The sequence below is a fragment of the Podarcis liolepis genome (genome assembly GCF_965112155.1).
Source record: "Podarcis liolepis genome assembly, chromosome: 3".
NCBI classification, from domain to species: domain Eukaryota; kingdom Metazoa; phylum Chordata; class Lepidosauria; order Squamata; family Lacertidae; genus Podarcis; species Podarcis liolepis.
This window is the reverse complement of record NC_139557.1, coordinates 115915923-115927631: the sequence shown is the minus strand read 5'-3', so window position 1 is coordinate 115927631 and position 11709 is coordinate 115915923. Positions and strand designations below refer to the sequence as shown.

Below are 11709 nucleotides of genomic sequence, written 5' to 3'. Positions count from 1 at the left end.
GATCCTTGAGGCACAAATATCAGTGGGCTCTTCAACAATGAGCACACCCCCTGAATATTGGTGGGAGGAACCATGGAGATATTGGGTTTGGTGGGTAGGAGTGATATGTACCGCTCTTGTCATATGGATGCTCTCGTATTTCTGTTGGCATGAACGGTATCGTATTTGTGGGAAGAATAGGCCCAATAATGCTTCTATTGCTTCTTTGCTTCTGTATACCCTGCTCAATGCAATGCCTGCAACATATGATGGGAAAGATGATGTCTCGCATGGTGGGACCTCGAGTGATTGCTGTAATGAGAGAATATAGACCCCTACCCCAGAACGAATCTAAGTAATAGATTGTTCAAAAGAAGAGGACGGAGTAAAGGGAGATGGGAAAAGTTTCTCTCAATATTTTATTCTGTTGCTCTTAAATATTATCTACACATAGTACATTCCTGCACTCTGCTAGGATGGTTAAAAACAGCCCAAAAATTGCAGTAGCTTGCAAAGTCTAAAACAGACAGGTCAAGAGGCCGCTTCCTGCCTAATCAGCTACTTGAAACTGCTGATGCTAGCTACAGGTCAGAAGGTCGCTTCTTGCCCAGCCAGAAACTGCTGTTAACCGATAAACCACTAGCAAGAAGTTTCCTGTTTTACTTCTGCTTAGTAATGCAAGAAGAAAACCACTAACAAGATGTTTCCTGCTTTACTTCTGCTTTTAAGTAATGCAAGATAGGAAGAGATACGAAGGGAAATGCTTTGCTAGCAAAAGAAGACACGTGCACAAGGAGGTGGGAGGGAGTGCTGGCTTAGCAGAAAGACAGAAATGATTTAGCAAGCAATATTTGCTAGTCGATTGGGGAAGTACGGCGGGTATAAGAAAGACTGTTGAAGTGACTTGCTTTACAGCCAGAATATTTTTAGGAATTATCCAGTTGGCTGTCTCTGAGTACAGACCTTGACTCTGTGCTCAGATCTCTCAATAAACTCTTTTTCTCCAAAGAAGATTTCCTGGTACTTTTGTTCCCTCCGAGGTCCAAAGGGATGGCGTGGCTAATGGATCCCTAGGTAAATAAGGCTTCAGTTTGACAGGAGCAATTGGCTCAAGATCAGCCAACCAGTAGGTTTGTGGGAATTTGAACTCTTTCCCCCACCCCGCATCTAAACGCAATGCTCTTATCTACTATGCTATACTGGCTCTATGACTGATTTCTGCAGCAAAGTAGTGGGCATGGAATAGATTGATATCTACACTTTAACAGGCTCTAGCTTTTAGAAATGGCATGTAGCATAAAGTTGATTCCAGTCCTCGATCAGGAAATTATTTTAACCCATAATTGTCTGGGTCAAATGAGATGTGGGAACATAAGCCGTTAGGAATCTTTAAAAACAACAACACCAAAACACAAAACTCCACTAGCTGGTATCAGTGGTGCTGCATAACACATTTTTATAATCCAGAAACAGCTCTTCTTTCCTAGGTGATTTCTGTATTTATATTACTGGATTTCATAGGGCTTCTCAGGACTTTTTCCTTTTACCCACACACATCTTTAGTTGCCTATATCAGCTAAAGTCCCTCAGTGATGGCCTGGGGTACTTATTCATCATCATAACAACCGTTTAGTGTAAAATTAACAGCTTAACTGCTATGGCTATAAACAGGGGCCTGCATTACTGCAGATGGATGAGGATTACTTGGTTGCAGTCAGAATGCAGACAGAAAGAAGAACAAACAAAGTATGGCTACATTTTGGGCTTTTCAAAAGGTTAAATATGTTTAAAGGATGATTTATATCTGAGCGGTTTGCAAACTTTTACCCTCAGGGATCCCTTTCCACAGGCATTCCCTCTGCATCTTGCAGAAGTGCCTAGACATGGATCCCCAGCCTTTCTTTGGGCCCAAGGGCACTTTTGGAAGTCTAAGAAACTGTCATGGGTACCAAATACTAATTTCACATTAAAAAACATTGCAGTGCTTAGAAACACCCCAGAAGAAGAAGAAGAAGAAGAAGAAGAAGAAGAAGAAGAAGAAGAAGAAGAACTCCCCCCCCCCCAAAACACATAGAGAAAAATCTGGCTAACTCTCAAAATGAGCCACCCTACCCACAAAAGAGCCCCAAACCCCTCAAATGTTTCAAAACAGACTTTGGGTTTTTTTTTAAAAAAATCCCAACAAACCTAATTTTTAATATAAAAATTGTAAAATTAGGAGGGGCAGAGAGCGTTGATAGTGTGCCTGAGGTTCCTATGGTGCACATGGGTGCCACCTTGGGTATCTCATGGCTAGTGTGTGCCATGGAAAATATGTAGCTTAGTGATAGCTCACAGCCAGAGCATCTCAGAGCCCCCCCAAACCCCATGACATTGGCAGCTCTTTCAGTGCCCCAAAGGTGTAGCAAAGAGTTGGAGGTCTGATTTAAAAGAAGGTGGGGGTGAGAATTTCAAACACATCACCTTTGCCCATAGCCCACTTCTGTCCAAGCTGGGTGTGCCTCTAGCATTTCAGCATGGCTAAGGAGAAAAATATGTTTGGAGAAAATCTGTAGGTATTTGGGGCATAGTGCAGGGGAGAATTCTGCACCCCTCAACCAACCATACCTGAAGATGCCAGGGACTGAACCTGGGGCTTTTTGCATGCAAGGCAGATACTCTAGGACTGAGTTAACCATGCCATTTTGAGGATAAGCTTTAAATGTGGTTTGACAACTGGTGTGTGTGTGTGTGTGTGTGTGTGTGAGAGAGAGAGAGAGAGAAGAGAGAGATGTTGGTATTATAGACATTCATTTTAAAGTATTGCATTTGCAGCTGAAATAAGTTCTGAGCCTCATTTGTAAACTACCATTAAGAGAAGATTGTAGGGGATCTGGCCTGCTGGCTGAATGTGGCCCTTCAGTATGCTTGATCACATCCTTCATGACACACATCCCTCATGACTCTCACCAGGCCACTCTCTCTCACCAGGCCTTCAAAGGCTTTCTCTGTCTTTAGCTGGGCTAATGTCTCTTCCTTCCCTCAAAGGAAGATAAGGACTTCTACATAGCTGGAAGGTAGCCTACTATAGAATGCTAAGAGTGAAATCTGTTAATCTGGCCCACTTTGGCTCTGGACCACTCACCACAGGCAGTTTACCCATAAGAGAATGTGTTCCTCAGATTGAAAAAGTTTCCCCACCCTTGGTCTATCCAATCAAATGTGTCACACAGTGCCATGATGACATCTTGTCACATGATTCCTTGGGACAAGCATTTTTTTTTTAAAAAAAAGTCCAGACTGAGAACAGTCTATAGCTGTCTGTTTCCTACTGAGAATCTGCCCCCCCCCAACAGTGTTGTTCATAGCCATATAGCATCCAGTGGGTTTTCCACAGAAACTGGCAGCGATATGACACAATCTTGATTCAATCCACAGGGCTGCTTTTGCTTCAAAAATAAAGTTGTGCTGTTAAACATAGTGTAAAGTTTGACCCTTTGAGTAGATAAGAGATGGGGAGCATGTGGCTTTGATGGACTCCAGCTCCCATTAGCCTCAGCAAGCATAGCCAGTAGTCACAGATGATGGGAACTCTAGTCCAATGACCTCTAGAGGGTCCCTTTCCCCCAACCTCCATAACATCTAGTTGGGTCTTTAAACATTGCTACCTTAGACAGAATTGTGCAATTAAATAGGATAGCCCCACACCAATAAAACATGATAGGTCTTGGTTTGTAGCTCTCCCTCCCTCAGATAGCAAACCAAAGGACAAACAAAAATGCTTAAGCACACCTAGAGCTGCATCTAAACACAAAGGAGTGGGGGGAGATACCAAACAAGCTCCCCCCCTCTGTTTTCTCCCTGAGCCAAGTAATCCCTTTGATTACATCTAATACCTGCCAAAACCCAGATGGTATGCCCACCCATCTCACAGTGTGATAATGGCACATTGCAAAATCTACCCATTAATATTAATTGTCAGCCAGAGAATCTTTCTGAACTACTATAGCTTGAGATTGCCTTGTGAAAGCGGGGCACGGTTTAGTAGGGATTTTACAATAATTCCCATTCTTTCATCCCAAGTCTCACATATGTGGAATGTTAAACAACACTCATCGCATTTCTGTCATTCTCTGCCACTTGCAATCCTGGCCTTAAATATCTCTGCATTTGGGGTCCTTCACCTGCTGACCAAAGGCCTACCTTCAAATTGCCACAAGCTACACAATTGTATATCTCAGAGCATACTGCACAGGGTGTTCCCTTTCCCCTGATAGTACCTTGGATTGGTGGTACTCCAGCATATAATATATGCCTTGCTTGTCAGTCATGGTATACTCCGCTGTACCTAATTTCCAGTGGACACACAAACCCTGGAACTCCCTGGAATTTTGTCACCGCTTGTCAGAGATTGGGGGAGGTGTGCAACAGTCTTTTGTCTTCCTGTTTTGTATGTTTATCTTATGAACCATCCTGTGATCTTCAGATGTAGGGTGGTATACAAAATGTATATTTAAAATGCACTGTTCCCTACTACTAGACACATGAGTGGGTCTGTTCTCTGAATCTTATCTGAACAACTGCTTTCTTCTTTACTGGTTTTATTCCATTATCTCATTTATTCATTTCTTTCACTAAAGCCATGATTCTGTTGATTTGTTTTGCTGCTTCCAAGCGCTCTTTGCAGAAGATACAAAAAAGGAGAGCCTGGTAAATGCTGGACTAAATGGCTCCAGCTGAACAATGGCGAGTGGTGGACAAAATACGCCCGAGGTTACTAAAAGGACCTTTAAAATAAGCAGGCTGTGACATGTTAAAGATGCATTATTTGAGAGTCGGGGGCAGAGGAGGAATGAAGGGCAGGGGGAAAACTCTATGGATATAATTTAGCCCTCGCAACAAGGTCAAACTGATTTAATCCCCCCTGGAAAGGTCAAGGAAAGGCCTGGCTGACCTAACCTCTGTGCTCTCCATCTGTCTGCTCCTGAAGCCAGACACTTTCAATAGGGGATTGTGTGTTCTTGGCTGGCTGCAAACAAATTGAAGTAATCACCAGGTCTAGGGGCCTTCTCAAAGTGTTTGCTAACATTCTCCCACTGCCTCTGGAAGTCACAGTCAAAACCTCCTTCACTTCCCACCCCCGATGCTAGAAACATAAAAATGCCGTGGTTTCTTAACATGCCAAGGTTCACTGAACTTTCCAAATTCACTGGTAAAGCCACCAACTCCAGTCTTCAAATGCAGGTACTCAGCAAGTCATCTTTTCAGCCACATACTCCAGTTCTTCCCTTTGTTGAATTTTAGACTGCAAACTTTTCAGGGCAGGGACCTCTCCTCTTGTACTAAGCCCCATGCACTCTAATGGCACAATATCAACAATAAAGAGTACATAGAGTTGGTTGAGTATCAAGTTCACAGACACTGTTTAGAGAAACTGAAGAGCAGAATATCCTTATGAACAAATCAAACAACAACAACAACAACAACAACAACAACAACAACAACGTCCCTGTTCTTGAGCTTCTTTAGCACAGGAGTAGGGGACATTTAATCATATGTCCTTATGGAGAACCTTCCAGGGGCTGTGTGCCAGTAGTGGGTCTCTCCAGAGGGAAAAGTTGGAACAGTAATGGATGTGACTCTTCTCTTTGTACAGCCTGCTACATTCTAACCACACAAAAGGCAGATAGTTCTACACACCCAACTTTCATTCTGCCATGCAGGCCAGCAAAAAGTTGGGACTGAAGACCTATTTCAGCCAGGAGAGGGCATGACACAGGACCATTGAAGGGTGGAGAGAGTTCTCACAGCCAGATAGAAAGGCCTGAAGGGTCACCCAGCCCTCTGAGCCTGAGGTTCCCCACCCCTGCTTTAAATTACACACAGCCTAAATCAGTTTTGATGCATTTAGGGGCAGAGCTGAGCTGGAAGACCCATGCCTGCCACCACTGCAATTCTGGTTCCAGAGGGGCCCCTCCTGTGTCTGTGAGGCCAGCATGAACTTCCAAATGGCTGTGGCAGGGGGAAGCATTATCATGGGCACCATGGAGCTTGGAGCTAATATATAAATTTCCTTGCCACTCTCCCCGGATATAACATTGCTATATCTGGGGCACTGTGGAAAATGAAAAGCTGGGGACACTATGTAGAAAAATTAAATGGCAGCTCAAAGTCACCTAGCACTCATTGAAGCACCTGAAAAAGGGATCCCAGTATAGCTGATGGGGTGGGCCTTGCTAGGCCACTGGTGCACCGGCAGCTGCCTGGGAATTCCAGGTGCTAGCAGTGGCCCTGTGACACTTTTGTAGTTTGGAATGTACACACAATAGGAAGCTGAAGCCAATCTCAGCTTCTCAGGTATACCTGTGCAAGATGTATGTTTGCAAACACGTTTGTCATATTTACATTACAGTATACTTTATTTTTTTAAAAAAGTTTACCCTCCTGAAAATGTAATGTGTGAAACAGCCCTTAGGTGTGCAGAATATTTTGTAACAGGTGTAATGAAACAAAATACATAAGAGCATATTGCTGGAAGGAGCTTTCGCACCAATTTGTTTCCTCCAAAATGAGAACAAATGATAAAACAGAAGCTGATGCAGCATTTTATTGAACAGTTTGTGTGTGTGTGTGTGTGTGTGTAGTACTTTTTTGGTATGTAAAGTAGAGAATTCTTTAAAAATAATTGTCAGGGTAGGACAGATATGTAGCATACCGGTGTGTGTGTGAGAGAGAGAACAATTTTCATCTCATACAAAATGGCAACATGCTTCTTTTCATTTTAAATATGAATCTGCACTATTAGAAACTCAGCAAACAAGTTAAGGAAAACAAGCCAGAGCTCTCCCCCTCCCCTGCACAATATTTATTTTATTGATAAAAGCCATTGCAAGAGATGCATTCATTCCACACACACCCCACATACCTTTAAAGAGAAGATTCTATGTTTAGTGGAAGCGATTTGTTTCTGTTCTGCCTAAAGAAAGACTACCATTATCATTTCATATTGACAGAGGTTGTTAGAGTTAAATTACTGACCTTATTTGTTTGGGCTAAGATATACACCAGGATCCTCCATAAATATTCCAGGCTCCTCTCCTGAATTTTCCTTAAAAAAACAAAGAACTAAGTCAATAGCACTTGCACTTCCAGAGGTACTAGAGAAAATGGGCAGGTATTTTTTCCTGATCAATTCGGCAGCATACTAACTAGACCTGTATTGTTTAGTCAATTAATTGCAGGAGTGATGCATCTCTTTGTCTCCACAGGCCAGATCTTTATTTGATCATAGCCTCGTGAGCCAAATTTGACATGTGAGCCTGACCATCCACAAGTCAGTCACCTGATGTCATAATGATGTCAGGTGATTGACCGCTTTGAAGTCCCCGAATCAGGACTTCAAACATCACACAGGACTTGCTAAGAGGACCTGGTCCACTTGAACAAACTGTGGATTTGTTTGCTAAAGTCACAAAATATGAAGCAAAGCAAAGCATGGAAATATAAGCTGCTACATCTTTAAAATATGCCGTTTAAAGTGAGTTCCAAAGTTTCTTCTTCGCCAAGCATAGGGAAAAACCACATGTTTGGTAAGTTAATAATTGCTTTGCTTACAAACGCTTCAAAGCTCAGGTTCATGGGCTTTTCCACACATCAGTCAGAAAAGTTGCACACACAGTAAACCTTGGCTTAGTTGCAAAGTGGTGAAAGTTCCTAAATTATTGAGATAGGAACTCAAGAGATCAGCTTGACAGGGCCATGTGGCTAAGGTGACACAAACAGCTTAGCCTCTTCACATGCTGAGTTCATCAGGTAGACTAAAGAGGTTCAGGTAGACTGAAAGGGAACAAAGGCTTGACTACTTAGTTTCTCCCAAGGTGAACTAAGCCTGGCAGGACAGCTTTCTGTATGGTATTAATCCCTTCATGCATTAATTAGACTTAAGCATGTGGGTTATATGAGGTTGGTTATCCCACAGTTTAAGGCAGCTTCCTATGTTGTGGAGGGTCATAAGTTCCCCCTCCCTATGTGTGCCTCCCTTGCCATCTTATTTGAAGGAAAAGTACAACACCTTGTCCTCAAATTGCTACTCACCTGTTGTATTTAAATAAGCTGGCTCAGAAGAGGCTTTAGATGCATTTTCTTTTTCTTTTCTTTTTAAACAAAACTCCTCTTTCGTCTGTGCAAGAAGAGGCACCCTTGGAATATTTTAATAACCAAGTGGTAGCATTCTTAAATTAGAAGTACGAGCCTGGAAAAGAAAGCAGGGGGAGAACACAAAACACAACCTGACATGCTCTTATTATAGCAATGCCCATACTCCTTCTTCAGGCACAGGAGAAATGAGACAATTTCTTAATTATGACAAGATTTTTTTGGGGGGGGAAGCTTGCATTCTCTGTTTCTTGCTCTCCCCCTCCCCCATTTCCCAGACTGCAAAGTTCTCAAAAACCAAGCATAAAACTTTAAATGAAAGGGAAGGGAACTGTATGTATGTATTATTATTATTATTATTATTATTATTATTATTATTATTATTGTTGTTGTTGTTGTTGTTGTTGTTGTTGTTGTATCATCTGTTCTTCCCTATCAATTCTGTTACTCTTCCCTTATTTTTAAAAATTGTATTTATTAAATTTATTTTCCACCCTTCATCCGAAAATCACAGGGTGGCTTACAACACAAAACACAAAATAAAAACTCAAAACATAACATAATGACAATATAGGAATAATTTTCTTACTGTCTGCCTCCCCACAGAAGCATGTTGTTATTGTTAGCCTCTCCCACCCCGACACATTTAAAAGGACGTGGATTGTTTAATTAGCAAAGGTCAGGTTGAAGAGTCAGCCTTCCGTTTCCTTGTAGTTAGAAGAAAGCAAAGATAACGTACACTAGAGCTTAGAAAATCACTTTCAAAGGATCGGTTTTCACCATTTAAAATCGTTGAACCCCCCTTCGGTAGCAGGAGAAGAAGGGGGATCTTTCTTGGACTGTTTAAACCTGCAGGAGTGAGTTTAAAGTAAAGTAACTTTCCACCGTCCTGACCCTGGAGCGGGGTGTCAGAATTGACGGTTTGAAGCTCATTGACCAGAGACAAAGGTTTTTGACAGATAGTTAAAAGAAGAGTAACATTGTGATTCCATTGTTTCCTTTCGCATCTTAAAGGAACAAATATTGACAAAATATCTTAAAAAAGAAACTTTGTTGCTATTGTCCTTAAAAGAAAGAACAACCAGAAGTTTTCCCCCTAGAGGGGGACCGTGAAACTGTAACCAATTCTAGGGAGCTTGCAGCTGCTACAGATTACAACCGTGGGAAAGGACTTGTGACCTTGCAGGACAATGTTTTCAGAAGCACTGTTGGGTGCTTTCTGTAAAATAAATGCCCTATTGGATCAGTTAAGTCAGAAGACGGATTTGATGACTAATGCGGCCAGAACATTTGAACAGGTAGTGGGAAACTATATGGAGCCCACCCAGGAACTTAAACAGGAGTGTGTTCTGACAGAGCAGCTGAGAGAAGAGGATGTTGCAGAATCTGGGGTGCCAGAGATGGAGGGACTTTTGGCCCAGCAGGAAAATGAGCCTTTGGATTTGACAAATGAACTTGGAAAAAACCAGATTTGGAAAGACAAAGTTTGGACTGATTTGGAAATGGGGGGTTGGATTGACCCCCCTATGCAGGGATGTTTGGACTTTCCGAGTCTGGCAATGGTCCGTCAGAGGTTTGGAGCTATTGGGACTTCCAAATTTGGAGGGAATTTGAAACATGTCTTAAAATACCACATGGAGTCTAGTCTGGACTATGGGAAAGGGGCTGATTTGTTGAAAAGGGTCAAAAACACTACCAAGCTGGAGTTCCCACGAGTGAAAGGAAAATATGAAGAAGAGCTGCGGAAGGGACATGGAAGAGATTTGAAGGCCTTGGATATAAGATCACCAGGTTAATGTGCCAGACTAATGGGATAAAAAGGACTGACAATCCCGGGACCGGGGGGGAGGGGACGCTGGAAGAAGATTGGATTGTTTTTATTTTCGTTTTTTATCATTAGAAATGTTTTATAAAATTGATGAACGTTGGAAAAATGTTGAAATGAAACTACTTGGCTCTTGTAAAAATGTTTTAAGAATTAGGTAAAAAGGTAATGGTTATGAGAAGTTGGTAAAAATTAAGATTTAAGTCTTAAATTTTAAGACCATTGGTCCATCTTTCTCAGTACTATCTGCACTGCCAAGCAGCAGCTCTCCAGGGTTTCAGACAGGGAATGTCTAGAGATTATGGGAATGGAACCCGGGAACTACTACATGCATAGCAGTTGCTCTATCACTGAGCTACAGTCCCCCTATTAGTTGTAGGCAGCTTTCAGAAATCAGTCAGGGAGGTAAGAGTCAAGAAGCATGCCACAGTCTTGAATACTTTATTGCTCCAGCAAAATATCAGGCCACCCCAAAGGGTCCCCCCCCCATATAGCCCAGGGGTCAACCTGAATGGGCAGGGTCTGGATCCTGACAATATTTCACTGTTAGGAAGATGCTTCAAGCTGTAGTTCTAATAATTTACTACATGGGGCAGTCAGACACAGAATCTGGTTCTAAACTGATCAGTTCTTGACATGGTTGCTGGCTGAAGTTTCTACAGAAGTCATGCAGAATTTCCAACTCAGGAAACAGATTAACTTTTAGTAGTTCAGGAGGATCATGCAACCTTTTGAGTTACATTGCACCTAAACTGATTAGAATCTACAGAGTCCTCACAAACTTGGCCAATTGATAGTTGTCAATCTATATAAATAAAGAAAAAATAAAAGAAATTTATATTTCTTCATCTCTGAAATCAGTATCATATAGTAAATTACATAGTTGGATAAGCAGATTTCTGCAATGTTTGTCTCTGCCTGAAAGTATAACAATTTTATTTTTATTTTTGGTTTCTTTTCTTGAAATACTTCGGTGTTTGGAGGGCACCCCCCCCCCCGCGTTATACTGTATAGCAACTGCAAATACGTAGATTTAAGAGAATGTGTTGCAGCTGCTTGGATCAGCCCAACAAAAGGCTTTATGTAAGAAATGAATATTCCTTGTATTTTATTTTTTAAAAATAATTATTTTAAAGTGTAGAATGTGCTTTGGCATTTGCAAGAAATAGAGAAAATCAACAGTTCTATTTAAAGGAGCGTTGTTGTCTTACACTGAAAATGGTTAGCTCTGCAGATACTAGAAAGGAAACTCTCACATCTGCCTCAGCGATTTTCTCAAAAACCTGTTATGTTACATGAGTGTAAAATAAGAAAAAGAAGTTAGAAAGCTTTATTTTATGATTAATTGTCACTCACGTTTTTTGCTAGCAAGTGCTGACATGATTTCCAAACAAGCCTTATGCTGTGCAAATCCTTGTTTGCATCTGAAAGTTTGGGAACTACTATATATTTTTCCATTTCTACAGAAAGCTATTGTAGTATTCAAGTATGTGTGTACATATATTCCACACTTCTTCCTTTAAATAAGAGAATAAAGCAACAAACCCGCCTGAAGTCTAATTCAAAGCAAATTCCTCCAGAAATATTTTTTGTGTGATGTAATCTTCTACCTATGTACTCTACCTCTTTCTGGATGCATTTTTATTGGTGGGGTGCTAACCGTGTAAAATCAGTGCTTTTTTCTAAAAAATGTTTAGGGGTACTCTCAAGAAAACCACCATTTTATAGTTCAAATTGGGGAAAATAAATACAATAAATGGACAAAAGTACAA

At 41.4% G+C, this 11709-nt stretch overlaps 1 long non-coding RNA gene across 1 annotated transcript; it reads right to left on the bottom strand.

Annotated features, from left to right (window-relative positions):
- Positions 1-3249: 3249 nt before the first annotated feature.
- LOC310703578 lies at positions 3250-8292 on the bottom strand. Its single transcript, XR_014524268.1, has 2 exons — positions 8053-8292; positions 3250-5316 (listed from the first exon to the last, which is right to left on the bottom strand). It is a non-coding gene; the product is annotated as an uncharacterized lncRNA (long non-coding RNA).
- Positions 8293-11709: the final 3417 nt, after the last annotated feature.